At 48.2% G+C, this 14190-nt stretch overlaps 1 protein-coding gene across 3 annotated transcripts in view; it reads right to left on the bottom strand.

Annotated features, from left to right (window-relative positions):
• PTPRA (protein tyrosine phosphatase receptor type A) overlaps positions 1–14190 on the bottom strand; it is a 134640-nt gene that overhangs the window by 42376 nt on the left and 78074 nt on the right. The window lies entirely within an intron of this gene.

The following is a 14190-nucleotide window of genomic DNA, read 5'->3' on the forward strand; positions in this document are numbered from 1 at the left end:
ATGAGGACCAGGAGCCATCACCTCCGAAGGGGATGCAGAGGCTGAAATTCCCAGATCAAAACAAATTGCTGGCAGAAGTCGTGCCCTGAGCTCAGGCATGGCCCAGGGTTTGTTTGGGCTGTGACTTTATACCCCTTTGTGTCAGCATATGGGATTTCAGAAGCTTGAGTTAAAACTTTTGGTCCAAGAAAGAGGGGGAGAAGAGCTCACCCCTGAAAGCAGCAAGGGAGCTTTCAGCAAGTAAAATGTAAATGTCCAAAGTGGGAAACAGAATAATCAGTTGGGAGTGACCTAGAGACTTCAGCTACCACCTGGCTGATAGCAAGGACACTCTTTTTATAAGGATCTTTGGCCCAGCCCAAGGCTATCATGAAAACAAGCTGCAGCTTAAATGCAAATGACTGCTGAAGCTCTCATCCACATTGCAGGTGAAATTTGGATCTAAATGCAACACTGTGAAAATACAACATTGTGAGCTCTGACAGAGTTGCTGGAGGTATTAAAAGCTGAAACAACTGTCGATCATATGTGACCCACCAGAAAATAAAAAAGAAACAATCATTTGGCTATCCTAGTTTATAGAAAGTATCCCAGCCTCTACTTCATAAATTAGTAGAAAGAACTAGAATTCAAAAAATACTATATATATAAAAAGCTTCTGAATGCTGCAGGACTGTGCTCTCCCTTGTAGCACAGGCAACAGGGACTTCACATCCACAGCACGAGCCAATGGCACCCGCCAGCAAAGGACAGGCCCAAAGCATTGAGGGGCTTTCTAGAAGGCAACACTCCCCCAGCCGCTGGATGGAGCTCCTAGCAATTATCCTCCCACAGCCTAATTACATCTCATCAGCTCCTGGTTTGAGGCATTAATGCTGGCAATTAAGCTGATGACTCGGGTAAGGGTTCTTCCCCAGGACTGGTGCTGCACTGCTGTCGATAATCCTTTCCCTGCGAAGGGTGAAAAGCAAAGGGCTTGGAGAAAAATTAGGGAATCACATTTTTTCTCCCCTTTGAGGTAGTAAAATAAGTGGGATTCATTTTTTTCTTCAGCAGCATCACCTAAAGTCTCAAAGGTGCAGCCCCCTGCTCGTGACTGCATGAACTGGTCTCTTCTCTCATTCACCAGTAATACTGGGGGTGTGTTAGGTGTAGTGTTAATTACCTATAAATGTGATTTATTAGCTGGAAACAACACAAAGGGTTGATCTTGTATGCCAAGACATCCACCAGCCACAACATAAGATCAACAGCCCAAGCACGAGGGCACGCCGGTCCCGAGCAGACAGGGATTGCCATGTTACAAATAACAAATTAATAAAACCGGTGGGATCCAGCTGCCAGCGATGGTTTAGTTGGGGGCATTATTTCTAACCATTTAATAGGCTTATTTACAGGAATTAGTCCTTTAATGCTGTGTGCTCATGTATATAGTACAGTATAAGCCGATTCGATGTGGCCACAGAGAGAACATCTGCTTTTGTGAGCAATTAGGGAAATTATTGCCAATTACGGGGACTGCAGGTAAGAGCAGCTGGGGAGAGGCTGCTTTAAGAGGAGGGATGGGAAGCTTTTCAAGATGCTGACAGGAATGGGAAGTTCATCGGAAACATAAATATCCCAGCAGAAAGAAGCCTGGCCCCAGAGAGCAGCTAGAAATATCCTCAGCAAGAAAAGGATTTCGGGGCCACCAGACTTTTGGGGTGATCTCCATTATTTCACGCTGTTGGCATTTTGAGCAGATCAGAATCCCAAACATTTCCTCCCATCAGCCCATGCTCCCGAAAAAGGACCAAATTCTGCTCCTGGTGGCTCTATTTGCACTTTCCATCTTTTCTTTTTCCATCTATTTTTTCCATCCATCTTTCCTCCATCTCTTTTCCTTTCCATCATCCACACCCAAGAGGAGTGTCCTCATTCAAGACGAAGCAATGCTGTAGGCACAGGTTTTAGAGCCACGCCAACAAGCTGGGCATCTTCTACCATTACTCCTGCTATAAACCTATTTTATGTATATATATAACATATTATAAATCATAGAATCACAGACTGGTTTGGGTTGGAAGGGACCTTAAAGATCATCCAGTCCCACCCCCCTGCCCCAGGCAGGGACACCTTCCACTAGCCCAGGTTGCCCAAAGCCCCGTCCAACCTGGCCTTGAACCCTTCCAGGGAGGGGGCAGCCACAGCTTCTCTGGGCAACCTGTGCCAGGGCCTCACCACCCTCACAGGGAACAATTTCTTCCTTACATCTCATCTAAATCTCCCCTCTGTCAGTTTAAAACCGTTCCCCCCCGTCCTGTCCCTACTCCCCTGATCAAGAGTCCCTCCCCCCTTTCCTGTAGCCCCTTTCAGTCCTGGGGGGCCACTCTAAGGTCTCCCTGGAGCCTTCTCTTCTCCAGCTGAACCCCCCAAAGCTCTCAGCCTGTCCTCACAGGGGAGCTGCTCCAGCCCCCCGAGCATCTTCGTGGCCTCCTCTGGCCCCGCCCGAGCAGGTCCGTGTCCTTCTGATGTTGGTGCCCCCAGAGCTGGACCCAGCACTGCAGGGGGGTCTGACGAGAGCAGAGCAGAGGGGGAGAATCCCCCCCTCGCCCTGCTGCCCACACTGCTCTGGGTGCAGCCCAGCACACGGTTGGCTTTCTGGGCTGTGAGCGCACGTTGTTGGCTCACAGTCAATTTTCCATCCACCAACACCCCCAAGTCCTTCTCCTTGGGGCTGCTCTCAATCCTAATTTTTATATATATATTTATATATATCTATACACATACATTTACATATAGCTATAAACCTATCATAACCTAATATCGTTGCTATAAACTTTTTCCTGCTGACACAAGGTTATGCAAACTGAAATGATCCTACTGTTAAACCACAGGGTAGGTACAAGCCCCTGCAGCCCCCACAGATACCAACGCAAAACCTAATGCTTGGTAGATCTTAAAATAATTAAAATGCAGTTTCTTATCCTTAAAGTGATTAAAGAGCAGCCTGGGACGACTAACTTTTAGACCTCCCATGTTATTCACAATTCATTCTCTATTTTAATCTCCCCAACAAAAGACTGAACTCAACCTTATTATTGTCAGCGAGGGTTTTTATCATCAGCCTTCAAAATGGTCAAGGCATGGGAGAGAACAATGACTCTCACAAGAGAATAAATACAATCTAAACAAAAATACCCTGTTGCTAAGGTTTAAATCAGCCTTTTTTTTCGGGCACAGCCGGGTAGCTGTGAATCCTAGTGCCACCCTATATAAAAAACCAGGGGAGAATTACGACTTGGATAGGGGAAAAGAACTTGACACTCAGCCCCGTTGTGTTTTTCCCTCCAGGATGGCATTTAAAATGTGAGTATCATGTAGCAGACTTTAAACCAAAGCCAACGGTTGCTGTTTGCAGCAGGCGATGCTCTACCTAAGCCCATGTGTTGCTCCAACCTCTGCAGTCCTGGGCTTCATGTCGTGCTCCAGCAAGGGCAGGAGGTGAACCATGAGCAATGACCTCCATGGTGAAACCTCGAGGTTGCTGCCGCGCTGATGGCTCAGATGTTCACAAGCTCGGCAGACGGCTGCTGGGAGTGATCAGTGCCACAGGGCTGGATGGCTCCGTTGTCAAGAGGGCAAGAGGAAACCTGAAGTTGGAGGAGCAAGTTCTGCAAAGAGCTCCATGGAGATGCCGGACACAATGCCCGCACAGCCACAGCGCAGATGTTGGCAACGTTGAGCTGGGACCTCCTCTCAAGGAAAGCCCCAGCCCAAACCGCAACGATTTCTCTTGTGAAATCAACCCCAAAAGCAACCGCAGAGCACCATGTGGTTTCTACATCCTTAGCCAAGGGAGCAGCACCTGCCTTTGGGTTTTGGTAGAGAAATGCCCTTCCCCAGCAGTGGTATGGAAAGGAACTGACTTTGGCCATGGTGTCCTCCCCGCTAAACACAGCCGTCAGCTTTGCAGAAAGAGTTTCCAGCAGCAAAGTGGCGCCGGGGTCAAGAGTGAGCACAAGGCCAGGAAAGCCACGGCTGACAGCCCTGGCAAGGCCCCGCGGGGTAGAAGGTTGGGTGAGGGGAAACCAGAGCCATGGTGGTCCAGAGAAGTCACCAGTCTCCACAACCAGCCCATCTTCCTCCCCTCTAGATGGAGCTCCAGGAGAAGCCTGAGGTCCCTCCCCAAAGGGAAGCGGACGCATCCCATCATCTCCAAACATCATCTCCTGACCTGCAGCTTGGTGCTAGAAAAGAGGACAAGTTTGCAATGGCAATTTCATGAACACCAAATCAGATTAATTATTTTCTCCTGCAATACAGCAGTAAAACGTCCATCATAGAAAATTGCAGTCAAAGCACAAAAGCCCCCCCAAATAATTTTCCCTTCCTATGGTGGGGCAATTCTCAGCCCCCAAACTGCTCAAAAATCTGGAGGGGCTGCTGTGATCAGGTACAAGAGAGCACCGCAGTGGCGGCGGCAGCCGGAAGGAATGACTTCTCAAGAAACGTTTGGAGATTTTATTTGCACTGGGACCATAAATATTTTTGCACACACGTAAGCAGCAGTTAAGCGGTGTATCTTGGCCATTTTGTGTGCAAAAAAAGAAATAACACAAAGAGAGAACTTCAAATTTCCTTGATGACAGCAGCCTGGATGCATATGAAAGAGAGAACAGAGTCAAGGTAGCTCTGGAATTCAGGTTTTATGGCCCATTCTCGGTTTTTTGCCAATAAACAAGGTCTCCCTGAGCAGGCATTAAATATCACCTTGTGTCACTTAGATTTTAGTGATATTCAAATAAACATTAAGAGGCTACAACAGAGCTCAAATCCCCCGTACTAGGCACCTAGGCCAAACAGCCACCAAAACTATGCTCAATTAAATTAATTTCAAACCTATCCAGAACGACGGAGCATTCAACTCAGGTTAAATATTTTAATTTCAATAGCAATGCAGTGGATAGCAACCGAGACATCCCCATCTTTGAAAGTCTTTGCTGTCCCAGCCTTTTCAAAAGGCTTTGAAAAGCAGCTTTCCTACAAAAACACCCATTTCCATCACGCTCTGGCTAGGAGCATAATACACAGAAGGCTCCTCAGTATCGCTGTTAAATAAGAGACCCCCCTAACCAGGCATTAAATGGTACAGGAGCTCGCACACAACAACAGAGAGGGCTTTCTGTAGCAGCTTGTTGCTGCACAAATACAAGACAAAGTCTGTTGCTGAAGATCAAGACTGTATTTGGCAGCACGGTGGTCCAGCCTAGCAAGCTCATCTCATTTTCAAGGCATGCTTTGGGTTGGAAAGGACCTTAAATATCATCTGGTTCCAACCCCCCTGCTATGGGCAGGGACACCTTCCACTAGCCCAGGTTGCCCAAAGCCCCGTCCAACCTGGCCTTGAACACTGCCAGGGAGGGGGCAGCCACAGCTTCTCTGGGCAACCTGTGCCAGTGTCTCACCACCCTTATCATAAAAAATGTCTTTCCCTATGTCCAGCCTTTCATTTAAAAACCCTTAGCCCTTATCCTGCTACTACAGGCCCTGGTAAAAAGCCTTTCTCCATCTTTCTTATAAGCCCCCTTTCAGTCCTGGGAGGCTGCTCTAAGGTCTCCCCGGAGCCTTCTCTTCTCCAGCTGAACCCCCCAACTCTCTCAGCCTGTCCTCACAGGGGAGCTGCTCCAGCCCCCCGAGCATCTTCGTGGCCTCCTCTGGCCCTGCTTGAGCAGGTCCGTGTCCTTCTGCTGTTGGTGCCCCCAGAGCTGGACCCAGCACTGCAGGGGGGTCTGACGAGAGCAGAGTAGAGGAGAAGAATCCCCTCCCTCAACTTGCTGGCCACACTTCTTCAGATGCAGCCCATGGTATAATTGGTTTTCTCGGCTGTGAGGGCACATTTCTGGCTCATTCTTCATCCATCGGTACCTCCAAGTCCTTCTCTGCAAGACTGCTCTCAACCCCTTCATCCCCCAGTCTGTACTGATACTGGGGATTATCCCAACCCATAGGCAGGACCTTGCACTTGGCCTTGTTGAACATCACGAGGTTCACAAGGGTCCACTTCTCAAGCCTGTCAAGGCCCCTCAGGATGGCATCCCTTCCTTCAAGTGAACCACCTGCACCACTCAGCTTGGTGTCATCAGTTTTGACTCCATGAAATGCAGTCTGCTGGAGACCAGGGGCCAACATGGCTCAAATCCCCTCTGTTCCCCTTAGTCCAAACCAAATCCAGCCCAACCAAGTCCAATCCTTCAGTGACACACATCCATCTCCAAGCTGTCCCCTGCCCAAAATCAGATGCTCGACATTTCTACATGATTTATCTATGGGTTTGGTTTATCCCAAGCGAGTGATGTTGCACCCCAAGCCATCCTGTGCTTGTACAGCAGTGAGATGAGAGGAGGAGTGCTCAGTTGAAGACCCTCCCTGAAGTATTGACTTAACAAAATGTAGGGATGTACAAAATGGAGGACAAAAGTAGATGTCATTTTGGGAGGTGCACAAGGGTTGAAAACAGAGTCCTACAGATGGAAAAGGGGCAACATCTAATACATACACAAAGCAAGAGGGATCTTACGAGTAGTCAGTTGATTACAGGGTTATTTTTGGTCATTTTAACCAAATAATACCGTCACGTTAGGGCACTGTTCTCAAAAGCACTGTCTCCAAATAATTTCAGTAATCCAGACATCTTTTCCAGAAGTGCCTTTATGTAAACGTGAGCCGCATGACAGAGTGCTTGTACTGGGTCTCCAACAAGCCTCTATTTCTCTTTCCCCACAGCTTTACAGGTATCCTGCGGGTTCTGGGTGTGATTTAGCTGGCTTTAAAAAACAAGTTCTCCAGATGTTATGGGATATCTTTATATCATCTTTATATCCCCGGTGCTCCGGTGTATAAATGCTTGTTATAAGGTTGGATGCTGACTCCTCCCCATCTTTGACCCTGGCGTAGAGCATGAGCTATAAAAAAGGCAGACCTGGAGGCTTTGGAAAAGGTGGTGGCATCTTCATTCGCAATTAATTAATTATCCCATGAGCAGCAAAAGAAAGGGTTTAGCTGTGAAGTGCCTGCTGGTTGCTTTGCTGAAGGAAAAAGCCCGTATCTCAACCACCACTTTGCAGAGGCTGCCAGCTCGTGAGTGCAATTTTGAGAACCTCCCAGCTCCAACGGTGGCAGCGAAGACAACGGGCACAGCTCAGACTCTAAAGCAGATTTTGCAGCATTTGAAAATGTGCCAACTGTATGAGTTTCAATAAGGCCAAATGCCGGGTTCTGCACCTTGGCCACAACAACCCCCAGCAGCGCTACAGGCTTGGGGAGGAGTGGCTGGAGAGCTGCCAGTCAGAGAGGGACCTGGGGGGGTTGATTGACAGCCGGCTGAACAGGAGCCAGCAGTGTGCCCAGGTGGCCAAGAAGGCCAATGGCATCCTGGCTTGTATCAGCAATAGCGTGGCCAGCAGGGACAGGGAAGGGATCTTACACCTGTGCTCGGCACTGGTGAGGCCGCCCCTCGATGAGTGGGTTCAGTTTTGGGCCCTTCACTCCAAAAAGGCCATTGAATGACTCGAGCATGTCCAGAGAAGGGCAACGGAGCTGGTGCAGGGTCTGGAGCACAGGTGTGATGGGGAGCGGCTGAGGGAACTGGGGGGGTTTAGTCTGGAGAAGAGGAGACTGAGGGAAGACCTCATGGCCCTCTCCAAGTCCCTGAAAGGAGGGTGCAGAGAGGGGGGATGAGTCTCTTGACCCAAGGAACCAGCGGCAGGCCAAGAGGGAATGGCCTCAAGCTGCGCCAGGGCAGGGTCAGACTGGCTCTTAGGAAGGATTTCTTTGCAGAAGGGGTTGTTGGGCGTTGGAATGGGCTGCCCAGGGCAGGGGGGGAGTCCCCATCCCTGGAGGGGTTGAAGAGTCGGGCTGACCCAGCTCTGAGGGATCTGGTGGAGTTGAGAACGGTCAGTGTGAGGTTAATGGTTGGACTGGAGGAGCTTCAAGGGCTTTTCCAACCGAGATGATTCTCTGATTCTGTGAAAAGACATGGTCTGGAAAGGGAGAGCACAGGCAAAAGCAGGGAAGCCCTTGCTCTTTCTAGGTGGCCCTTCTTAGCAGCAAAAGGGCATTTCAGGTGTGGGATGCTCTTAAATCAGCTGGAGGAACCAGTTATAAATGGCAGATGCTGAGATAATCATTAAGAGTCAAGCAAGGAACATCAGCAGTGAGGTGACTTGTAATCCTTGCTGGCATGGACTGGAATTAAAGTTAATGAGTTAGAAATAAATGGCTAGCCATCCTGACTCGCACCCCAACGCATCTCTGACTACAAGATTTGTGTATAGACAGAATTAATCCAATACCATCTTCCCCCTGACCTATTTGGGCATGGAGATAAGACCCACAAAAAGCATCTCACAAGATCCGACACGGTGCCACTGCCACTGACTGGTTTATATCCCCACCACTGCTCCTCTCCCTGCCCCAGAGGACACTTTGAAGGACAGAAGAAGCAGTAACATCTCTGAAAGCTGCTTTAGTACAAAGGGAAAGACCCCTTCAGCTGGAGAGAAGGGTGACCGGGTTCAAGGATGCAGCTCTTGCTGAGCGGCTTTAACTCCTCTCATCCCAGATTAGCTCCTTGGAACTCACCAGTGGCAAAGCTGTTTCACTTGCTGGAAAGATGCCATGTTTGTGTGTCAGACTAAACATCTGTGCTTTTAAGCTCTGGATTTTCTGATCAGATCTATGTGTTTGGACGGGAAAAAAACAACACAAACTGTCTGTTAGGGGAGTTTCATTGAACAGAGACACCATTATTTCTTCCTCCCCATCCCCCATATCACTCCTCCTCTTCTCTGTCTACAGGCAAAGCGGTTCAACAGATTTCAGGAAAATGCAGAGAAAAAAAATATTGTACGTTTTCTGTGGTCAGTGTTTTCCTGTTAAGTCAGAGAGGAGCTACGAGAAGCACAGCATGTGGTTGGAATCTCCCCCTCCTGCCTCATTATTGCAGGGAAGTACCCGACTTGGGATCTCGGGTTTGAGGACCAGGTGGATGGTCTCATCCCAGGCAGCTTTCTGGGACAGGTACCCATGCAGCCAGCCCTGGGATCAACCATCATCCTTAAACCCCATCAGACACGGTGCCAAAAGCACTCAACCCAACTGCACCTTTACTGCCAACCAAGGACACACACTCAGCCTTGGAGAGCTGGACTCCTAATTGGGAAGGTCAGTAGAAACGCTGAAGACAGGTCACCTCCAGCAAAGACCCCAAAGGCTTTAGTTGTGCCAGTAAGGTGTGCAGCAAACAGATGGAGTCATCTGACAAGATATGGCTTGGTGGTCCAAGATAATTTCATTTTTTGAGCTTTGGCTGATTAGGTTTATCTCACCAGCAGAAAACTCTCTGAGAAAGTAGCAAAGAAATTCCCCAAAGCCACAAATGTCCTCGCAGTGTAACTGCTCTGTTGGCATTGCATGAAAAGGAGGGAACATTTCTGCATCTGATTTACTCCATCGCATTAGAGGGTTGCACAGCTGCTCCTTCGGTAGCTCCAGGCACCAAGGGATGTGCTGATCCTTCTCCCTGCCACATTCACGGCACCATGCGATGGGACTACTCTGTATCAGCTCTTCGAGGCAGGGGCTGTATTTCCACTCAGCATATGCTCCAGCAGTTCTCCACGCAGGACCTGGCTCCGTGGGACCTCTACGTGGTATCACAAATCAAAGATGAATCACACTTAAAGAGTGCAGCATTCCCCACTTCTGTCAAAATGGTAATGTTTTAGGTATGACAATGTGTATGAAACTGGGAAAGGATGCTGGTTTATCCCATGAAGGTCGTAGGTGTGCACACTCATGCGTTTCCGTTCTTGCTCTTACAGGGTACTTCAAAGGCGAGCCCACTGCAAGAGATGGCAGGATCCCTCTGGTTTGGTTTCTGCGGCTCTATCAGTCTACAGGAGCTCCACGTCAGCCCTTTCACCACCCTCTCAGCTCTCCGTCAGCCCCTGCTGCCGTAGCAGACTTTTGCCCCACTCCTGACAGTTGTCCTCACCCTCACTCCAAAGACAAGAGTTAAATATTTGCTTTTGGACAGCCAGGTCTAATGCATCTCAGACAATGAGTGCAGCCACAGGGAATGTGTTTCTGGTCTCGTCCCCCGCCAAAGGGGCACCCAACTTCCCAGCGTCAGGGTCCTCTCATGTGTTGCACCCTCTGTTCTCTCTCTTCTCATTTTGTTTTCCCACTTAGGTCTCACTGCGGTGGTGGGGACGTTTCAACGTAGACAGAAGCTGTGGAATGAGTCTCCATCCTTGGAGACCTTCAAAAGCCATCTGGACATGGTCCTGGGCAACTGGCTCTGGGTGGTCCTGCCTGAGCAGGGGGGTTAGACCAGATGTCCCTTCCCACCTCCACCACTCTGGGATTCCGTGAATTTGCACCACAAAACCTTCACATTGTTTTTCTAGCATATAGCCTCTCCAAGATGACTCTCACTGGCTCCAATGTCAAGCAGCAGAAGTTAGCTCTAAGGCTGGTGGTGAGTTTAGGCACCATCTCCAGCTATTCTGGATCTCTCTGATGAAGGTGTGGCAATGCGCTTGCAACCCAAGGAGAGAAGGTAAGTCAAATCATCACTATCTTCCTTTACGGATGGCACACTCAGCTATAAAAACATGAGCCAACTTGTCAAGAGGTCCTGTTAGCTCTATCTACCCATCAAAGGCAGCCACCAAGAAGTGATCCCCAGCCCCTCAAAGCAACCTCACTGCTCGGGATCAGCCCACCTGGAGCAGGATCTGTGCCCAGCACTGTGCCTGGCTTGTCCCTGGGTCCCACAAGGTCAGCATGGCCCAACAGCATCTTTGTGTGGGGCATTCTTTGCTTCTTTTCCATTTCAAAGACCTGAGATATTACAAGAGCTGTGATGCAGCACACCAAAATTGGGGGTTTAACAGCTTGGCAGGTAAAAAGATGAATCACACAAGCACAGGAGCATATGGGGCCATTTAATTGCAGGAGCCCTGCAGTAACTGGAGGACTTGGTGGGGCAAGAGAAGGGAAATACGGTGCCTTTTATTCACACTGAGTGGGTCCCTGGAGCAAAGTCTTCCCCAAACCACACCTATGGTACGAGGATCTGCTCTCTCGCCGCAATGGGGAGCCAGCCTGGAAGCAGGAGACAAGCTGGGCAGCCAAGGACAGCGAGGTGTCCTGAGTCCCAGCCTTTGGTCTTTACCATCATCTACATCCTTCCTCGCTGCACAGAAGCTTTGGCTTCAGGGAGCCAGCCATTGTTTCCACTTTTTTTTTGTGTCTTGTTGCATACCCACCTTCTCTCTCCCAGCCCAAGGAAGTTGCCATTCAGTCTCTTTCCACCCGTTTTATAGAGGAAGCCAGCTCAAGGATCAAAGGAGGCTCCTGGGCAGGAGTGGTGAGTGTCGCGAAAGGGCAGTAGCAACTGGAGAGGTGGCAGCAAAGAGACACGTTACCAGGTATGGGGGCTGAGCAAATCGAGGGGTCACTGCTTTGTGCTGAAGCCTCTGGCCATGTAACCTGCGTGCCAGCGCAGAAGATGCTGAGAAGCAGATGAAAGAGAGACAAAAAGACCCAAGTTTGGTTTAATGAAAGAACTGGGTGACAAAATAAAAGGATGAGCTTCTCTTCCCGCTTCTACTTAGTGTGTTGCACTGGGCCATCCTCAAATGACCCTCATGTTTTACTGGAAGAGGAAAATTTGATTTAAAGTCTTACCCTGCAAGTCCTTTGGTTGCACTAGATGAAAGAAGCTCTACTTGGGAAGTGAAGCAACCACAACGAGGAGCTAAGTCCCTGCTGAGCCGAGCCCCAGCATTCCCACAAAATGAACTAACAGAAGTGGCCTTTTTTCCTTCCTTTTCCCCAGCAAGACTTCCAAATGAAAAGTATCTCTGGCATTTGGCTATCCCATGCCCATCAGCAATGTCTGTGGCTTGAGTGGAAGAAGAACTAAAGGTTTACAATGCAACTTCTCACCCTCCCCACATGTTCATCTATCTCCCGTGTGGTTTTTGGAGCAAAACCCAAGTTAAGGCAGACAGAAGTGGATTTTTAATTTTTTTTTTAAATGGATCCTTTGTAGTGCTCTGCTCCTAAGTGTTCTTTAGCAGCTCTGGGAGGACAGGTCCCAGCCTGCTGCTTCCTCATATACTGAGGGAAAGAAGAATGCTCCCAGGGTTTTGCATCGCTCGCTCGCGGATGTTCAAAGCTGTCTGTTAACCTCGGGCTGTATCATCCCAGCTGTTTTCAGGCAGGACTCATGTAATCATGATGGCCTCAAGTCGGTTAAAGGCAGGGCCCAGGCTATATTTACCTTGGCATCTGATTGCCAACGCTCTGTCTTCCAGAGTCCTCCTATTTCCTCCTTGAGTAATTAGTAGCCTGTTGGTGGGGAGAGGAAGAATGAGGAACTTCATTCCATTATTACTGTGTCTTTTGCCACTGTTGCCAAACCCTTGACCATGCCCAACAGTCTGTTGCAATATTGGAAAACACAGAAGTTATCAAAGAAAACTGAGATCCTTCTTTTTGGATGTCATGGGGATGAAGCTGCTTCCAAAGATGAGATCCAAGGTCACCCAGAAGTGCTGGAGCCAATAAATAGCCCCGCAACTGCTTTATAATCCACGTCAAATGAGCCCAGTATATTGGAATAATGTTCAGAAAGGTGAAACACCTGCTATATATTATTTCAGAAGTTCCTGCTGGGGGAAAAAGGACATCACTCCTTGCTGCTGCTGAAGAAAGCATTAATCCCAGGCTCTGTGAACTTTCTCATCCCAAGTGCAGCACATTGAAACACGCTGCTGGCATAAGCAATTGTCCAACTGACCCAGGTCTTTTTACAAACTGGGTGAATAAGGACAAAACCATCTTATTTTCCTTGAGAAAAAATAATTCGTATTAAGCAAGGTACGATCCTGACATCGCTCTCCCCACTGTACGACACACCGTACTCTCCTGACCTATTTACAGAAGGGCTGCAGCGAGTGTTTCTGCAGGGGGGATGGCGTTATCCGCCGCATAAAAGCCTAAAATTACACTGCCCTACAAAGAGTTGGGATAAATTGACCCCTCTAAGCAAACGGGTTGCCAAGCTTTTATCTTCTCTTCATTGTTAACTTACGCTGAAGCGGAATAATTAGACGATACGGGGCTATACAAGGCACTATTGGAAAGCCCTGCCTTAGCAACTCAATTGTATTTGTAATGCCCGCGTTGGCTATTATATGTACCTAGTGGTTTGGAAAGCTGCTTCTGATTTCACACTCATTCAATATAGGTACATTTATGATTTTTGTCCAATTTCTGCTACCTAATATTATGGCAAAGGAAATTAGCTGTGAATTTTGGAGTAGGAAGGCAAAGTGACTTTAAAAAAGGCTGGTGGGTGATCGCTCCGGCTGCGTTTTCTTGCCCTTCATCCAGTCTAGACGTAAAAGTCTCAGGACACAGCTGATTTCTGCTTCTCTGCAGAGGTTCTGCCACGGTATTAAAAAAGCGCAATGAAGGGAACAATAAGCACAAAGATGTGTCTAAAATTAGCAGTTTACAAAACAATCTAAGTTTGTAATATCCCAAGTACAATAAAAGCTAAGAGCAAGCAGGCCAATTATTTAAAAGTTGCAGGATAAAAGGAAACCTTGATCAAAACTGTTATCAGGGAAAAAACCCTACCTTTACCGTGCTGCCATTTTGATACTAACCAAAATAACTTGCACAAAATCACCATTATGCTACTAAGAATTGGCCAAATTGAAGCAACACACCAAAATCACGCTGCCTTGCTCACGCGATCAATGTGAGAGCAGCCCACAATTGCTTCACTCTCTTCTGCCAAGTTTTAAATTCCAGTGTATTTGCCAACGGTTTTCCCTTTGTACACCTTCGCTCCTCACACAGGAGAGCAGAAAATGGATGGGTTGATTTCCACATGATCTTCAGTTACATTCACATTTTGGGTCTCAAGTGGTAGCAAAGCTGCAGCTCCCGGCCTGTAAGTGAGTGGCTAATTTAAAAGGAAAACATGAAAGTTGCATTTCCATTGGTGTTATTATTACTTTTAATATAAATCTTAAACAAGGAGCAAAATTTGATACAACAGTAGTCCCAGAAAAATATTACTCCTTCTGCCAGGGAAGATGAAAATGTCCTTTAAAATACTGGGGG

Source organism: Strix uralensis, chromosome 4 (genome assembly GCF_047716275.1).
Source record: "Strix uralensis isolate ZFMK-TIS-50842 chromosome 4, bStrUra1, whole genome shotgun sequence".
NCBI lineage: Eukaryota > Metazoa > Chordata > Aves > Strigiformes > Strigidae > Strix > Strix uralensis.